Consider the following 19411-nt stretch of genomic DNA (forward strand, 5'->3'; position numbering starts at 1 on the left):
ACCATGCACAAGCATGTGAGGGGCACATGGGCTCCTCTCCTGGACCCTCTAAAGTGTCAGTTCTGTGCAATGCGCTGGCCTAAGAGGGGTAACACACACACACACACACACACACACACAAACACCACCCCACACACAGTCACACAAACACACCCCACAAACACACAAACACCACCCCACACATTCACACACACACCACACAAACACACCCCCACACATATTCACACACACACAAACACACACCACACACACACACACACACAGATAAGCCACAGTTCTTGTTTGCTTGCAGCTGCTAGACATTCAAGTGTAGGGAGAAGACTCAGACACACACACAAAGACACTGACACTTGCCACTCAGGAAGATATACTCCCCAGGCCTGAAGGCTCAGCAGCCACTCAGTACCGGAGGCCTCATGACGCCCTCAGGCTTTAGACCCACGCCGGCCGTGGGCAGTCCTCCAAGACTGGGAAGGCACGGGAACCGCCCCTACTCCGGTGGGACCCAGAACTCCCAGCGCCTGCGCATGAGGCCTCTCTGCTTAGTACCCAGCGCGCGCTCCCATCACCCCCTGCGCCGGCGCGGTGTGGACGTCCCCGAGACTGAGGCCTCGCTGCTCAGGGCGCAGGCGCGGCGGCCTGGGCGTGCGCGCGCAGCCCCGCGAAAGGCTAACTTAGGGCGTGCGGGGCGCCGGAGTGGGCACCTCGGGGGTGGCCGCGCTAGCCGAGGGGGCGTGGCTGACAAGGCGACCGTAAGATCCCAGGAGCCAGCCGGGTCACGCTCGCGTCTCCGCGGCGGGGTCTGTGCGGCGGGGCGAGGTGGGGCGCCCGGGTGGAGGCTCTGTCGTGAGGAGTCCCGCCCCGCTCACCTGGTCTCGCTCTTCCCTTTGCAGGTGGCTGTGGGATCCTGGCCTCGGAAGGACGCCCCTCTGCCTGGAGTTCTCAGCGGATCTGGCTGCGTCCCTGGCGCATTCTCTGGTAAGTGGGCTTCATTTTCCGGGACTCCGAACGTCCTGCATGGCGGCTTCTGGCGGAAGGGCGGGCGGTGCAGGTAGTCTGTCCTCCACTCACAGTTTGACTTTGGGCAAGTTCTGTTCCCGGGTCTCCTGGGTCTCAGGAGGAGAGAACTCAGCCAGCGTATTAGCTATTGCCTGGCCTGCGGAGGAAGATTACTGTCCAATCCGGGAAGAGGAGCGAAATTACCTAGTGCCAGTCTGGAATGGCGGAGAGAAGCGAGAGAGTTCAACAGACAGATATGCAGAGGACCACATGGGATGATCATGAGGCTCAAAGTTAGTGACTGGCGCAGGGTTAGGAAGAAGCAGAAGTTGGCTGCCTCACTCAGGGTAGGGGCTCTTCTTCTAGGTTGCCAGGGTCACTCAGGCATGCACGTGAGTCGGCAGATAACATCTAAGGTTTGAAGTTGGGACAAGAGGTCTTGGTGCCATACTGGCCTCTGGGCATGCAACATGGTGTTTGTGGGCAGCCTAACTTTGGGATTAGGGCCTGGCTTGTGGGCACTACTTTTACTCACTGAGAGACTGCATTTGGCTGATAATTTATGGTGTGAATCCCAGGTCAAGGCCTGTGCTTTCAGGCGTGAGTCAGGGGTCTACCTGGGATGTGGTAAAAGTAGGTGCTGGTGGTGCTGACTGCTGAGTGTTGCAAGCCACTTTGGAGGTGCTGGTAGAAAGATCAACCTTGCTGTACCTGTTTGGAGAAACGGACTCTGGGTTGGGGGTAAACACATGGAAAATCAGGGTATGAAGACATATGCAAAAGTTGGTGCTCCTAGGAGAGTTTTGGAGAGTTGGGCTATGTGTATCGGGATGAAGCAGAGAGTTGAGAGGGGGGTCTCAAGTAGTGGGCTTCTCTCACTAGAGAGACTGGAGCAGAGTGTGAGAGCCCCAGAGGAGGGCTCCTTGTCCCCTTTCCTTGTGTGGCCTCTGGTGACTACAGCTTGGATTAAGGGTGGGTTCAGCCATCAAAAGGAAGTTTCTAGGCTCAGCCCAGGTTTTGGTGGTATCACCAGGAGACCTCCGAGTGGAATCTCGGAATTTCACTTTTGGCAGGGATGAGGAGGAGGGAAAAGTGTGCATGATTGGGCAGCTTTGCCTGCAGGTGGTCTCTCTGGAGATCCTGGGAGCAGGAGGAAACAGATAGGCAACCCGCTCCTGTCAGGGGTGCCTGGTGCTGTATGCAAGGAAGTTTTGGTGTGCTCTGTTCTTAGCAGTTTATAGTGTTCAGGCAGCTAGAAACCCACTCATTCCACTCTGAAGGGTGGTCCGTAACCTTCAGAGTGGCCTGTTGCTAAGCTTGTCATTGCAACCAGGCTCTGCTCCTCTGCTGCTCTTTACTAACCGGTGTGTGACTGCACACACGTCACTTTGCCGGTCTTCTTGGCAATGAGAATGGCACCCAGTTTGTGGGTGGTGTGTGGTCAGCATTCAGTACAAAAGGAACAAATGACAGTTGGACAGTCACTGCCCTAAAATTTCCCGATGTTCTGACCTGGTCCTTGCTACGATGGACAGCATCTGTCATTATACCTGGAAAGTCACAGGCAGCATTTGTCCGTTTCCAAGTTCCAGGGCCTGCCCCTGGGTCCCTCCCCCAATTTAGAGCAGCTAGTCAGGTTCCTGAGGGTTTTCCGCCTGCTGCCTCTTCCTGCCAGTCAGGTGATGGTTGAGCCTGGTTCCTGCTCTTCCCACCTTGTTTTTGGACAGATTTCCTTGGATGATGGCCTGCATCTGACAGCCCCTCTACTCTTACTGGCTCAGCTCCCCTGGTCCTCAACACTTACCTGGAATAGCAGTCTGCCACATGCTGCCCAGCTGTTCCTTGGCCTATTCCGTTGTGCCTGCCTCTGTCCACACCAGATCTTCTGTGGGCACTTCTTCCTTTGCTCCTGGCATGCTTCGTGGCAGGTGTCACTGTCAGAATCCTGATAATCCTGATGGCAGCCACTTTCACCAATGCACATCCTTGGCAGCAGATGGATGGTACTTCAGGACGTGACCCCTTGGCGGATTCCTGGATTGAGAGGCCCTGCTGTGGGAACCCCATGTGTGCGTGCACCACCGTGGAGCGGAATAGTACAGCTAATCATTCTGGCAGCAAGCCTGAGGAAAGGAGCCCTCCAGCTGGATGCATACCAGACCCGTGGCCACTCAGGACAGCCGTCCACTGGGTTCCTGACTCTGCCCTTTGATGGTGCTCCATCACTACTAGCTGCTATTTTGGCTCAGAGCCTGGGTGATTATGTGTCTTCCACTTTGAACACTATTAGGACAATCTCAGCTCTGTCTCTGAGAGCCTCAATTGACTGATAGACCTAGCTTGGGCCTGGGTCGCCCCCTACTACAATAGGTACCTTGCCTGATGATTATGAACTCTTCTGCCAGGATCTGTGTTATTGAAGTTACTCAGAACAGTTTTGTTGAGTACCATGCCACTGTCTGCTGCCTTCCACATCAAGCCAGCCACCAGTGGCCCCATAGCTGCCCACAGTAAGGCAGTACTTAGTTAGCTGCTCTCAGTATCCCTAGCACTTAGTATGGGTACTCCACTCTCTTGAGGCTCCTTTAGCTCCTCCCTCTAAGCTCTGTTGGTTGAGGTCTGACCCTATATCCAGAAGTGCCTGGTGTCAGCAGCAGCTGGCTAAGGAGAGCTCCCCGGGACCCTGAGAGTCCCGGTCCCAGTCATTAGTATAGTGCTGAGGCCACTTGTCTCCCATCTAAAGGAGGCAGCCCCCAAACTTGTCTCAGTACCTTTAAAGTGTGTTTAACTCCTCTTCTTGGAAGCTAGAACCAGCTTATCAGGAGACCTTAGAACCTCAGAAAACAGACTGGGAGTTGTATGTGGGTGCCCCATGGTGTGTGAACAGTGTCCCAGAGATCCCATAAGAGCCAGCCACCCTGCTCAGTACTCTAGCCTGGCAGCAGTCCCCTTTGAGGCCATGCATAGTGAGGGAGGCTCCCCAGCTCCCAGACAGAACAGTGCTGTCTGCAGGTGACTCCACCTACCCTGTGGCTGGATAGCTAGACAGAAAGGCACATGACCTCTCCCTGCTGCTACAGGATTCGGGCCTGTGTTGGGCTCCTAGCTGAGTTCCTGCCCCACACCTGGAAGTGCTGTTGTACCTGGCCAGTTTTACAGGAAAGGCTCTGTGGTCAGTCATCAGATTATAGCACTGTGCACAGATGCTGCCCCCACACATAACCTTGGTGTTTCTCCACCTCTGTCGTGCTCTCTGTGACTTCTGCTGCTTAAAGGAAGCTGTTGCTCCTTTGAAAATATTTTGGTTGTTTTGTTGTTGTTGTTATTGTTTTTGAGATAATGTTTCACTAATCTTGTCTGGAACTTGATACATACCAGGCTGGCATTGAACTCTCAACCCTCTGCCTCTGCCTTCTGAGTGCTGGTCTAACTCTTTTTCTTGTTTTTAAATGGCATATCTATGAAGTATAATATAATTGGATATATAGATTATACCCAATCTGGTGATTACCGTTTCCTTTTGTAAATGTTGATACTGTTTGTATGGGATTGTATTTGCACTCCTCTCATGGTCCCTTATAAAAGATAAAATATGTTTTTGTCAGTTCTTAAGCGCATGCTGTGCTGTGGAAGGTCTAATCTTCTGTCTCTTTCTGGTCTTTCCTGTCTTGTTACCATTATTTGCCTTCTGCTGCTGTCAGATCAACTCTGATAGTTTTCGAATACAGATACAGATGCCTGTGGCATTTGTCTCTACCTGTTTAGTTCACTTCACAGTGCCTTTGGTTCCATGTTGCTTGAATTTGTTTCTTGTTTTGTTTTTTTTTTAATGGTTAAATAATACCCTATTGTATGTGTATACTGTCTTTAAAAAAACCACTCAATCTGTCACTGCCCAGTTTGGTGGATTTCATTTCTTGTAAGCAGTGCAGAAGCAGCCATATTTACCCTTCTGACGATGACATCTTGGCTGATAACCACACTTCCTGTGGCTTATTTGAAGCCCTGGGCAGCTGGGAGGTTTGAATGCAAGAGGTTGGTTCTACTCTAGTTGTTGCTCTTTTTACAGGGCAACGTTCTCACTATACCCGGTTATGCTGAAACAAAGAAGCCCCTACCCAACCCCTGCTCTGCAGAGTACACACAGGCACACGCACGCAGATTGAGCCTCTGTGTCTGTCTGGCGTAGATATGTATCTCTGGAAGAGGCATTGCTGATCTCAGTTGACTGCTGAGTGTGTGGTGGCTGCGGACAGTTTTGTGTGTGAACAGAAATTCTGCTCTCAGTCAGCGGAGCCCAGTGTCACAGGTGTGCGGTGGTTCCCGGTGGAGCCTGTGACGGTGACAGTCTGATGGGAAGAGCTGAGTTGAAGGGGAAGGAATGCCAGGTGTTGGGTGGCCTTGGGATCTGACTTGAGAGCTTTAGGTAGCAGATGGGAATGTGGGGCCTGGGATCGGAATGAAGAAAGACCAGTTCTGCACAAGGGTGAGTTTTTAATGAGAACTGAGCGTGCAGGCTCCTTTGAGCCAAACTGGTGTGAGGGCAGGGACACAGCTGCCCAGTACTCACTTAGAAGTGCTTAGACAAGAGCATCACTCTTTCAGTTTTACAGCTGTGTCTAGAGGAAACCTTTCTAGACACTTAGACAACCATAGTTTGGAAATACAGCTGGCTACTCTAGGACAGGCCATGATGAGCAAACATTTGGTGAGGCTTGGAACACGTTGAATTGCTTACTAAGATGCTTTGGGTACCGGTGGTTTATTTGTGGTTATTTCAAAGCACAGAGCCCGTGTACATGAAACAGCTGGCAGGTTGGTGACAGAGATGGTCTTGTAGTAGCACAAGGTTTCTATTTCTATTCTAGTTGGCCCAGCTGCTCCCATGATTGCTCATGGCTAGGACGCTCTCTTATTCTTATAACTGGCTGTGGCTGGCCTGCCTGTGACTCTGATAGTGGACCCTGGAATACCCTCTGAGATGATTTCTCTAATTACTCACTGGCTCTTGCTGTGTTGCTGGCCCCTAATGCCTCTGCCTTCCTCTCTGCTTGAAATTGCCATCACTCCTGCCGACCCTGATGTCCTGGGACATCTCTTGAAGGCTTGGGTAATCTGCCATGTTTGAAGGCCTACCACATAGCATCTATGGTTGGTAGGCTTGAGAACATTCAGCAGAGGCTAGGTAACCTAGAAAATTAGGCTGGGTCCTCTTTAGAAGTCCACTTAACTGTGTTGGGTTCTGAGGAAAGGAGGCCTTGTGGTAGCAGTGACCGAGTTGTCCGCCCCTGGCCTTCTGTAGGTAGAACAAAAGATTGGATTGTGGTCTTCTAGACCATTATAAAGTAGCTTGTCAGGGCTAGAGAGATGGCTCAGCAGTTAGAGCATTGGCTGCTCTTCCAGAGGTCCCTGGTTCAGTTTCCAGCAACCACATGACAGCTCACAGCTTCCTGTGACTCCAGTTCTGGAGGCTCCAACACTCACACAGACACATGCAGGCAAAACACCACTGCACATGAAATAAAATTTAAAAATTTAAACAGTGCCTTGTGTCTAGTGACGTCAGCAACAGTGGCAACAGCATCTAGCTTTCCCCAGAGTCAGTGACCCAGGTGATCTATTCCTCAGAGAGAAGGCTGTATCAGATTAGGCCTGTGTGCAGGGCCTGGGGTCATTTACCCATGCTGCAACTAGGAATGATGACCCAGAAGAGAATTCCCCTAGAGCTAGACACAGTGACAAGCATGCCGTTGACTAGTGTATGCTGCTAACTTCCCTAGGAAATACCCTGACTTCTCATCTCTAGACAACAGGCCATGGGACCTATCAATAGGTTTTTAAAAGACCAATCTCTGGGCTGGAGAGATGGCTCAGCGGTTAAGAGCACTGTCTGTTCTTCCAAAGGTCCTGAGTTCAGTTCCCAGCAACCACATGGTGGCTCACAACCATCTGTAATGGGATCTGATACCCTCTTCTGGTGTGTCTGAAGACAGCAGTAGTGTACTTATACACATAAAATAAATAAATCTTAAAAAAAAAACAAAACAAAGACCAATCTCTAAGGAAACCAGAAAGTAATGGCAATAAAGTCCCCAGAGACGTTGGAGTAGTTTGTAAAGCTGCAACTTTTGAAGTACTTGGGCATTAGAATAGAGAGAAACAATAGACAAACCATTTAGAACCATGTATGTTGAAAATTTGGTACATCGTTGGGTGGTGTTTCAGATGAATGTCAGAAAAACCACTTAATAACTGGTTGGCTTTCGGGAACGTAGTAGGGCTGGGTGCCTACATCGATTTAATACACACTCCAGATGTATTAAAGATGACTTTTGTTTTTAAGGTCATAAAAACACTTGTTAGCTTCCTTTAGTAACATGTGCTAAGATAATCATTTTGTGAACAGGAAAGGTTTGGGGTCAGACTGCCTCATTGGTGGTTCATCATGGTGTAAAAACACTCACTTCATGTCCTGTATGAGAAGGTAAAAGAAGGAGCAGAGGTCCCAGTATCCTCTTCAAGGGCACACTTGTAACTTGAAACCTTCCCTGAGATCCCACATAGGGCTCCACCACCTCTTAGCAGAGTCAAGATGGGGACCAGTCGTTTAACACGTGTTTTGCAGAGCATTTGAGATCCAAACTAGAGCAGTTCTGCAGAAAAAACATGAGTAGTTCTAAGATTAAGTTTTACATGTGCAGGGTTATGAAGGACATGGCAGGTGGGCTCCCTCATGCTATTGGTGGGGATATAAAAGTTTTCATTTGTCCTCACTGGCTGGTCAGGAGGATGGGGATGATATGTACTGTGCCCTGGCAGAGACCTAAGCCCCTGTGACTCTGTCGTCACATTATGAACAACAAAATGAGAAGAGTTAATGCTTCTAGAGTCTAATTGCAGGGACCAGGTGAGTAAAACTGCCATTCTTACAGCTTCTGTCAGTATCAGCTAGAACTTAAAAGTCTCAGAAACCTGAGTGGGCACCTGTCTTTTGCTGTTCCTCCCGTGTGTCTTGGAATGAATAGATGTGCTCTGCTTACTGCTACATCTCTGAGACACCAACAGGTCTCCCATCAACAAGGACCACAGAGTTGGTGTTATGGGGAACCATGGGTCATAGGAGGCATCACCCAGCCTCCAGTACTGTGATCAAAGGAAGCCACACACATCTGTACCTGAGTTACAAAGGTTCTCTTCATGTGGGGTGGTGTCTTAGTCTCTGTTCTGTTGCTGTGAAGATACACTAGGACCAAGGCAACTCTTTTTAAAAGAAAACATTTAACTGGGGGCTGGCTTACAGTTTCAGAGGTTTAGTCCATTTTCATCATGGTGGGAAGCATGGTGGCCCACATGGCAGTGAAGCTGTAGCTAAAGTAGTTGAGAGCTGCATCCTGATCTTTAGGCAAAGAGGGAGATTCTTAACATAGGCTGATAATGACACACTTCCTCCAACAAGGCCACAGCTCTTAATCCTTCTAATCCTTTTAAATAGTGCCACTCCCAGGTGACTAAGCATTCAAATATATGAGCCTATGGGGGCCATTCTTCTTAAACCATCACAGGTGAGCTGCTCAGTACTGAGCTGAGTAAGTAGCCATTCACATTGGAGGCAGCCACTATGGAGAAAGAATGAGCCTGTAATCTATAGTGTACATACTCAAACCAGAAGCGTGTCTCCCCTTGGAGTGGGGAAATCAAAGGTTAAATTGTGTAGGCAGCATGGTTTTTCCTAAAGCCTCCCCTTGGTTTGTGGGTGGCCATCTTCCCTGTGTCCTTGCCCAAACATTCCTCTGAATGCATTTCCATGTCCTTATCTACCAGGACACCAAGCATGTTGGAACAGGCCTACCCAAAAGGTATTTTACCTAAATTACCTTTTCTAAGTACCCTATTCAGATAGAATCATTTTCTGTCATATAGTGGGGACTGAGACATCAGCTGAAGAATTTGAGGTACTCCCAAAACAGTGCCCAAGATGGGTTTCATTTTCATTTTGTAGTTTTCAGCAGTGCTGTGGGCAGCCCTTTGTACTCTGTGCAGGGCCTTTTGAGGCCAGTGCTGAGGTGTGGGATTTCTCGTCTCTGCCCCAGTAGGCTGTTCTTAGCTGTTCCGTACACGGGCTTGTCTCATTTATTATTTAAGAAATTTTTCCCTACATGAGGGTTCAAAGGCACTGTCCTGTTTTCCTAAAGTCTCATATGTTGCCTTTGACATTAAGCCTGGAGTTTCCTTGTTAGTGTGACTGGGATAAGGGAGGGTCTGCTGTCAAGGCCTGTGATGGGCAGAGACTCTGACCACCATAATGGCTATGTAATCTGAGCAAGCAATACATTTTTCATGTGTGAGGCCACTGAGGTAGGAGTGTGTGTGTGTGTGTGTGTGTGTGTGTGTGTGTGTGCGCGCGCACATACCCGAGTACAGCCTGTCGTATCTTGATTGACAGAGGATTTTGTTTCTCCCTTTTCCATGGAGCATAGACTGGGTCTGGCCTCAGCCACTCACTGCTCCCTGACTACACTCTGGTACAGTGTATCCATAGCTGGTTTTATAAGAACCCACATTTGGTCCCAGGAGAGAGGAAAGTGTGATGGGCTCTGGTGTACCACTCACTCAGCTCTTTCAGCACTTAGACCTCACGTCCTGGGACCACCGTATCCGTGGGCAGCCTGCTCTCTAGAACAGTAGCAGGCATGAACTACCTTAGTGTCTTTGAGCCACAGTGTCCTCTGTAGCAGGCACAGAGCCCCTGAGGGCCCTATGGGTGGCTGATGAAAAGGGACATCTATCTTCTATCTTCTTCCCTTACCACAGGCTGTCCCTTGTGATTACAGTGCAGGAGCCCAGATATCTGTGGCTGAAGGGCAGATTTCCCACCACCCTGGCTAAGGATACCTTCTCCAAGGGGCCTTGGTTACTGGGCTCTAGAGCTGGTTCTAACACAAAGGACGATCACACTTCCTGTCGAGAAGCAAGAATTTCCATGTGTTGAGACACAGAAAGGCCTCATCCTGGCTGGGTTCCCACTTTTGTCTGTAAGTCCTCAGAGCAGGCATCCTTTCTGATACTGCTTAGGCTCCTTAGACTCCTCTTAAGCTGTGGATAAATATCCTTGGGTGCAGCTTGCGGTGCCTGTTTTTGGAGAATCCATGTTTGCCTTGCAGCTCAGGAATTCTATCCTGGCATTAGCTCTGAGCTCAGTCAGTGATGGAAGCCTTTATAAATAGGGTTGACCAGTACTCTGTGTCTTACATGCTCCAACCAAGAGGCTTCTAAAGAGCAAGGATGAACACTACCTCATGTACCCAGTTCCTGGGACCCACTCATGCTACTCCATTAGCCTGGCCTGGCCACATGACAGTTACTAGACATGAGGATTCGACAGGGACTTGATTGTGGTACTGCTAGGGGGAAAGAGATAGCAGTGTGGGCTGGCAGGAGGGCTGAGGTGCTCTGCTTGCTTCCTCACTTATCACACCGGCTGTATCTCCAGCAGGCAGGCCTGCTGAGGAAATAGGACTGTAGCTGGTCTGTTACCTCCCTAAGTCATCCGGGCCTTTGCGAGCAGGCAGTGAGACCTGGTGGGATGAGTGGCCAGGAGGTGTGGAGAACTGGGACTGGACACTGTCCCAAGGGAAGTAAAGCCATGCACACGTCCAGCTGGGCAGCATCACCTCAGAACTAGGCAGTGATTGGCAAGTGGTTGGGTCTCTGTCATAGAAAGAGCAGCAACCTATTTCTCCTGTGGAGAAGTCAAGGCTCTGGCTCAGGCTGCAGGGGTAGGCATGTCTGCTCACTGCTTTCAGGAATATGGTGTCAGCTCAGCATGGAGATTACTCCTGAGCAACCACACAGGCTAGTTAAGCGCTTCCCTGGCTTGCAGGCCTAGCTGTCTGCCAAGGCTGCAGCCTGCCTGTCTTCTCATGGAAGATGTCTCAGTGTAGGCCCGGGGTATCTTGCCCTTCTCGGGAAAGAGCAGCTGTCTACACATTCACAGACTGACGGTGGTCAGCCCTGGAGTAAGCGAGGTGAGACAGTGGCTGGAGTGTCCCCTCCAGGTCCCGGGGAAGGTGCCAGTTCCCACGTTGGCACTGGGCTTCAGGCACCCACTTTCTCTGCTGTTTTCCTTATCTTCCTGCCATCCTCCTTACCTCCCTATTGCCCCAGAATACTTCCTGGGTTCTGTAGCTTTGAAGCTACTGCCTCCCTGCCTGCCTGAGTACTTCCCAAGGCGGAGACTGACAGAGGATTCAATGAATCGAAGGTCGCCAGTTGGGGCGTTGACAGATGCCCAGCCATGATACCATTTCTGATTTAATAACCGAATGGGAGGCTGGCCCTTTGTAATAATTAGGGCTAATTACTGAGGAGGTGTTGACAGACAGGCTGAGAGGAAACAAACTACCTTTATCCCGTGGCTTAGAGTCAGATTACTGGCCCAGTGCTATCTGCCCCTCAGAAAGTAGATGCTTCAATCACTCAGCGAGGCTTCAAAGGGGAAAGGCCCTGACAATGCTTGGGATTTGGAAAGCAGCAATGAAGTGCGCCTTTGACTCTGAGTCTCCAAATGGAGCCCCATTCCAGGAATGGTTTCTTTGTGCAGCTTGAGTTACCTCTGTAGACCTGCTTCCCGCATACTTGAGGCAGGGAGGGGCTGCAGGGGCAGGTCCAGCCTCCCGGGGTCCTTCCTGGGCTGAGCTGCAGCATCTGTAGTAAAGACCCAGGTCTCTGGATGTCAGAGCCGCCTGGGAGGATGTCCGGTTCTTCGTGGGACAGGGAGTACAGCTCTGCTGCAGCACATGGAAGCAGCCGTCCCTCTCTGGAAAGGACTGTGTTCTTGGTTATTTATGGCAGGACCGACCCTCAGAAGCTCTGAAGTCTCTATAGAGGCTGCTCTACAGGCAGCATCCACCCTTGTCATGGGCTCAGAACCAAGAGCACAAAAGTGTATCTTGTAGTGGGCTGTCCAACTCCTGACTGAGAAGGCGTGGGGGCTGATCTCTGATGGGCTGTGTGGAACCCACCATGTGCTGATCACCCTGCACTTGACAACTCCAGAGGGCTGTGCTCAGTTCTTGGTGCCTGGGTTGTGAGCCGAAGCACCAAGCAACACGCCAGTCGTCTAGCTGGACAGCTCAAGGCTACAGCTGCAATAGAGCCCCATGGAGGAGAGCAGCCAGCACACTGGCCAAAACTGCCGAGTTCTCCCATCAGAGCTCTGCTCCAACTAGCACTGTTCAGGAAGTGCCGTCCTTGTTCTAGGTACAGCCAGGAAGTGGGAAGAATCCCTGCACCTTTGTGTCCCCTGTGTGTCTGCTTATGACTGTGTTCTTTCAGTCCTGCCATGCTGGGGATCCTCTCTCCTTATGACAAGTCCCTGGGCTGCAGGGAACAAGCTGACCTTCCTGGCATACTGCATGGCATGCAAACGAAGCGCCTTGTGTGGCTAGCAGATGGCTTGCTTGGCTTGCTGCTCTTGTGGAAGACCTGGGTTTGGTTCCTGGCGCCTTCATGGCTCGGGTCCCGGGGGTTCTGATGTCTTCTTTGGCCTCCATGGGCACTGTATACATGTGGTTCTCATACGAGCATGAAGGCAAACACCCATATGTATAAGATAAAACAAATACCCAGCCGTGATGGCTCACACCTTTAACCCCAGCACGTAAGGCAAAGGCAGGATGCTGGCTGTGGGTTGGAGATCAGCCTGTTCTACATAGTGAGTTCCACAACAGCCAGGGCTACACAGAAATGTCTTGTCTTAAAAACAACAAAAACATGGTGAGACTGTCTAAACAACAAAACAAAATGAGGTGTTAAGTCTTACAGTGATCTTGAGCAGAGCTAGGGGTTGCTCAAAAGCCAGAAATGTCTAAACAAGAATTGAGTTTTTATCATATAGTAGTGGCAAATTAAATGCCATTAGCCGAAGTACAAGAAAGTTACTCCACATATATTGCATAGTGTGTTTTATTTGAATACTGCCTTACAGAGGATGGCCGGGTGAGCAGGGCTCATCATGTTAGTGCACACAAAAGAGCTCTCTCGCTCATTCGGCTCTTAGGCACCACTGAGGACTAAATCCAGGCTGAATGCAGACTCCTGAAGTGAACCTAATGTTCTTTTCCGCCCCAGGACCTCTCCTTGCACACCTCCCCTGTCTCCTCGCCTACTGACTCTGACAGTCTCTTATACTTCTTTTTTCTTACTTTTATGTATATGATCTATTATCACAAATACCAGAAGCAGAAATCAGATCCTACAGATCCTATTACAGATGGTTGTGAGCCACCATGCAGTTACTGGGAACTGAACTCAGGACCTCTGGAAGAGCAGGCAGTGCTCTTAACTGCTGAACCGTTTCTCCAGCCCTTTACCCTGGGCATTGTTGATAACCTTGGCAGTTGTGAGGCGCCATAGTCTGGCTGGTCCTTTGAGAACACTCCTCAGCTGATTTCTTAACTTGTTTGCCTCATGATCACACTGAGGCCCTAAGTCTAAGGAGGAGGAGTACAAAGATAAAGTGCCAATATTTTCACATAAAGTCATTGGTGTGTGTCATCCCTGCGCCTCCTCGCTGCCAACACTGACCTTGGTGGGCTGGCAGAGGTGGCGTTCCCCAGGCTTCTCCACTGCGGTTGCTCTTTTCATCCTGCTCTCTAAGGAAGGGAGTCACAGCATAGCCAGAATGTACATCAGGTGGGACCCCGTGGGAGATCACCTCCAGGGTCTGGCCTGTGATCCTCTTTCGACAGTGCTGGGATCTTGACTGTATCTCTATGCTTGGCTTCCATCAAACGTTGACCTCACAGATACAGAGCAGTAGCAGTGTTTTTGACTAGTGAGGCTTAACATGACTATAGCAGCGTCTGGCTGCAGAAAACTCATCCCGCCAACAGCCTGTTGATGTTGAGGTCCTTCCTCCCCCTCTGACCCTAGTAGCTACTAATCTCTCCTCCCTAGCTCCACGTCTGCCTTTTCCAGACTGCTCTGAAGCATTACATAAATGTTAATAATTACGTAAACAAATAATAAATGCAAAATCACATAAACAGAACACTTATTCTTTTACTTTTACTAACTAGTGGAAATTAATCCACACTGCTGGATTTGTCAATAGCTTGTTCTTTTTTGTAGCCCAATTAATTGCCTGAGGAGAGTCATTTGTGTTATTTTTTGTGTGCAGAGATTAGGAATGAAACTAAACATTTGTGTGTGTATATAGACTTTTGTTTGCACTTAAGTTTTCATCTCTCTTAAGACCCTAGAAATGGAACTGCTGGGTAATTGCTTTGGTGTGTACTTAGAAACTGCCACTTTTCAGTGTTCCCGAACTGTGCCTTCTCCAGAAACCTCCGTTTCAGTGGGGACAGTGCTGGCAGCACCTGGTTTCCTCTGTGTCTTCCCTAACGTTTAGCTACTTAGTAGGTACTTACTGGCCTGGGTTTTGGCTTAATTTTCATGTCTCTAATGGCTATAAGTGAGCAACCTCTTCTGCTTGTTTACTGTTTGCACATCTTAGATGGTGTTTTGTGGCTTGTTTTTTAAAATTATTTTAATTATTATTTTATTTTTACGTGTATGGTGTTTTGCTTGCATGTATGTGTGTGTGCCACATGTGTGCTCGGTGCCTGTAGACATCAGAAGAAGGTATCATGTCCCCTAGAGCTGGAATTATAGGCGATGTGAACCACTATGTGGGTGCAAGGAACTCAATCCAGGTCTTCTGCTAAAGCAGCAGGTGTGCTTAACCACTGAGATATCTCTGCACACACACACACACACACACACACACAAGTACACGCACTAAACTGAACATATTTACAGTCATTTAACAGCTCGATAGTTTTCAACACCTGGGCTAATACACCACTGTGTCTTAAGCACAGTGGGCACACTGTCTTCAGAGCTTCCTCCTGCCCCTTTGTACGCCTCTCCCCTCCCCCTTCTCCACACTTCCCTTCCCTAGATTCCCAGTAGGTCAGTTAGCATTTCCTAGAACTTTGTATAAATAGAATCGGAGTGTTTACTCTTTCTGATTATTTTGAGATCCATTCACGCTGACGCGCGTGTGGGTCCTTCCTACCCTTTCCAGTAGAGTGTGCAGTGTGTTCCATTGTGTGGATATATACGGCTGTTTGTTCAGCTGTTGATGGATGTTTGGGTTGTTTCCAGTTTGGGACTGTTTTTAAAGAAATGACTAAACTATTTTCAAAGTGGTTGTACCACTTTATAATCCCATTACAGAGTATGGCTGTTTCTGCTGCTTCACACATTTTCCAGGAAATAGTGTCAGCTTTTCCACTTTAGCCATTCTGGTAAGCACACAGTGGCCCTTTATTACAGTGCTTCCTTAATGACAGTGACCAAAGACTCTGTCTTCATGCTTTCGTTTGCCCACCACTTGTTTTTGGGTCAAGTATTGGTTTAAACATTTTTACCTAGTTTGAATCTTGTTTAAATATCTTTAGACATTGTCTAACTTTGAAAAATGAAGATTAGTTTTGTTGTTTTAGTGTTTCACCATACAGGTTCTGTATGTATTACAGGCTAGGGCACTGTGTAGTGCAGGCTAGGCCAAAACTAAGATCAGCTTCCAGTGTTGGGGTTACCGTTGTGTCTCACTCTGACCAGCTAATAATAACTTTTTTTGACCTGTGCTGGGATCAAACCCTGCATGGTAGGCACATGCTATGCCACCAAGCCCAGTTTAAGCTGCAGCGGCAGCATTGAATTTACTAGTTACTCTGTTTTTTTGATACAGTTTCTCTAGGTTCTATTATGTATCCTAGGCTGGCTTTCAACTTACTCTATGGTCAGCTGACTTTGAACTTTCAGCATTCCTTCTGTATTAGCCTCCTGATCAAGTTTACATGCAGTCTGACACTGAATTATATCATCCTTTTTCATTTCATACAGATTACTCACCAGATATTCCATATATGATTTGTAAAGCCTTTTATTTTCTTATAGTATTTTTAAATTTCTCATACCTTGGGCTGGAGAGATGGCTTGGTGATTAAGAACTATTACCGCTCTTGCAGAGGACCTGAGTTTCCTTCCTACTACAACGTCAGGAGGCTCATAATTACTTGCCTGTGACTTCAGCTCCAAGGGAACACACACATACACAAATAAATATTCAAAAAGTTGCACATGATTTTTCAAGATAATTTGTTTTCATTTGTGCGTGCGTGTGTGTGTGTGTGTGTGTGTGTGTGTGTGTGTGTGTGGGTGTGTGAGCACCACATGTACTGTGCCTGTGCAGGTTAGAAGAGGATGTTAGATTCTCTGGAGGTGGAGTTACAGGTGGTGATGAAACGCACAGGCAGTTTTGAGCCTCCTATAGAGGTGCTGGGAACCAAACTTGGGAGCTCTGGAAGAGCAGTGAGGGCTGTTTAAGGGACAGGCTGTCTTGCCAGCCCATCTCGGTACTTTTGTTTGGTTTGGTTTTTTGAGACAGGGTCTTCCTTTGTAACCTTGGTTGTTCTGAAACACATTATGTAGACAATCCACAGAGATCTGTCTGCCTCTGCCTTCCAAATGCTGGGATTAAGGGTGTACACCACCATGTGCAGCCCTTATAGTATTTTTTTAAAGAGCAAAAGTTAAAGTCAGATTTATTATTTTCTATTATGATTATGCCTCCTAAAAATTTTTTACAATTTATTATTATTGTGTGTGTGAGTGCCTAGTGTGGGTGTGTACACACACTTGTCATAGCATGCATGTGGAGGTCAGAGGACGGCTTAGACCTGGTCTCCTACATTTACATGCGTTTTGGGACCAAACTTAGATCGCCTGACTTAAGTGCCTTTATTTGCTGAGCTATCTTGTCAACCCTGAACGTTTCTTAAAAAACATGGGTGAGTAATGAACTTTCCCAGTTTGATCTCTGTCGGCTAGTATGATTTGGCACTTTTCTTCAGTGTTTTGTGTTTATATCAATTTGCTTTTGAATATTGGGTCAACTTCCCACTCCTGGGATAAACTGTAGGATGGTGGCATGCATTCTTCTGTAAGGATGGGCTTTGCTAATTTCTGTAGGACTTCTTATTGTTTTATTCTGGCGTTGTTTGTTTGAAATAGGGTCTCATTAGGTATGCTTGGCTGTCTGGCCTGGGGCTTCCTATATAGACCAGGTATGAGGGACATTGACCTGTGTTTTAGGGAAATAGTTTAGAACTGTTATTATTAATTATTACTGTCATTATCACCACCGTTATTATCTGTTAGTTTTGGTTTTGCTGGAAGACACTGTACAGAACCAATGTCCTGTGTTCCTGTGCTTGGTAAGATGTGTCAGAAGGTCACAGTATGCTGGGTTACTGTGTATATTTTGTTTTCGCAAGGATTTAAGCAGAGCATGTAGCGTGCAGGTTAGCAGTGAGCACGTTTGCCCTGCTTGCAGCAGGCCCTGAGTCTTACCCTCAGTGCTGCAAAACAAACAGAGCTCAGAGTGCAGCCACCCCTTCAGTTGGTGTGGCTCTTAGGAGTCCTTCTCTAAACTGTGCTTTTTACAGGGTAGAAGTGTGGTTTATAGAGCGTCATGTTTTCAGTGTTCAGCTGTCTGAAGCATAAGCCCTTTTGGTCACTGTTGAATTTACTCATCTCTGTCTTAGCACTGTTCATCTGGAGGAGTTGCCTGTCTTCCTTATCTGAGTCTCCCAATCTAGTCCTGTGGCTCTCCCTACTTGTGCTGTCTCTCTTTTTCTCTCTAATCTTATTGCTTCTTTCCTCTGGTGTTTTGGTATTTAAGCTAAGTTACTGATTTGGCGTTTGAAGACTGGCTTCTTCCCCTGTATCTCTCTGAGCGAGGCTCTTACTATGTAGCTCAGGGTAGGTTGGAAGTCACCTTATAGTTTTGTCTGTCCTCTAAATTCCATGATCCTCCTGCCTCAGCCTCTCACATACTGAGAGTATAGATATGTATTACTATGCCTGGCTTGGAGACTTCAGAGATTCGTAGTTTTGTATATGTGTTTAGGCCTGTGCGTGTCATGTGCACGTGGGAAAGTAGACAGACAGCCCATGGTAGTCAGTTCTCTTCACTGCATGTGCCCAGGATGGAGCTCACGTTCCCTTAACTGACCCTCATCTTCCCTTCTACTGTCTTGTAATGCTTTAACCTTCCCTCTAGAAGAGATGTCAACAAGAAGGTGGACAGAAGTGACTATATCCCACTGCAGGGACTGACAGCATTGTTTGGAAAGGAGTAGAAACAACAGGACCCCTGGGGGACACAGAACCCAAAACCATAGAGAGGAGAGGGCTGTGTCTGGCTTCTCCCAACTCAGACCAAGGCAACTTCTACTTACAAGGAGACCTCTGAGTCCCTATTGTCTCTGTCGACAGACTTCCATAGCCCTCCCAGAACCCGAGATATTCAGAGAGTAGTCTGGGGTTCATAGGGCTGTCATGCCACAGAGTTAAGAGCTCATGTTTTTACATACACCCCACACACGCTATGCCTAAGTATCTGTGGTCTTATAGTGTCTGAACCTACCAGTGTAGTGCATCTCATCCTGGAAACCAGCAGATGTTCTGTGTCTGTTCTTGGGGACCTGCCATTACTACTTTACACTTGTGATCAGCTGCAGCACTGTAGCCCCAGCTTCTGAAAATATGGACCTAGCAGAAGTGTCAAGGCTCTGGCTTCTAAACTGATATGGCACCAGGGAACAGAGTGGAAAGTGACATTGACCACAAGCCTGAAGTGCCTGTGAACATTTGTGCATGACTTGATAGCCAACCAGGTGGCAGCCTCACTCCGCCCCTGTGAGCCAGCTCCTTAGCTGCCAACTCACAGTGCCCCCAAGTCTACAAACTCAGTCTGACAGCCCCACCCACTGGAGACCCTGCCACACAGCCACCAGCCTGTGGCTCAGCAGTCTGCCCAGCAGCAGATCTCTCCCTGACATAGCTGTAGCACACAGCTGTATCACAGACTCCACAAGCAGACCATTGACACAACCACATCTATCACCAGTGAAGAAACTACACTACTGTGTCCACTAGCAATATGCCACACTGGTAATGTACACCTACAGGGAAAAGTCTCTCTTCGGGGAAAAGGAGCCCCCTTTAAGGGTGAAGGAAACTTTAAACTCTACTTCTTGTGTAAAGTCATAGGTCGAAAGTGAAGGACTAGAAAAAGATACTTAATGCAGATAGAAAGAAAAGCCTGTGAGAAAATGAAGATCACTGTATAATGATAAAAAGTTTCAGCTCATCTATTGATAATGCATGTATCCAACACAGCACTGCCCAAATGGGACCAGGTCTAAAGGGAGAGATAGAATCTTGCACACTAATGTCTGGGGTGTCAGCTTCCCAGGAGACAGATTACCCAGGCACAAACAGTGCGACACCAGAGTTAAGCTATCGCCTAGACCAACTAGTCTGCCGTACAGAGCGC

The 19411-nt window shown here is 48.3% G+C and overlaps 1 protein-coding gene across 1 annotated transcript in view; it reads left to right on the forward strand.

The window, feature by feature from the left end:
* Positions 1-957: 957 nt before the first annotated feature.
* The window catches only part of GNB1L (G protein subunit beta 1 like), a 54822-nt gene continuing 36368 nt past the window's right edge, over positions 958-19411 (forward strand). Inside the window, exon 1 of the mRNA XM_080918842.1 lies at positions 958-978. The gene's annotated coding sequence lies outside the window, so the exon portion shown is untranslated. The remainder of the gene's footprint in view (positions 979-19411) is intronic.

Source organism: Micromys minutus (assembly GCF_963924665.1).
Source record: "Micromys minutus genome assembly, chromosome: 7".
NCBI lineage: Eukaryota > Metazoa > Chordata > Mammalia > Rodentia > Muridae > Micromys > Micromys minutus.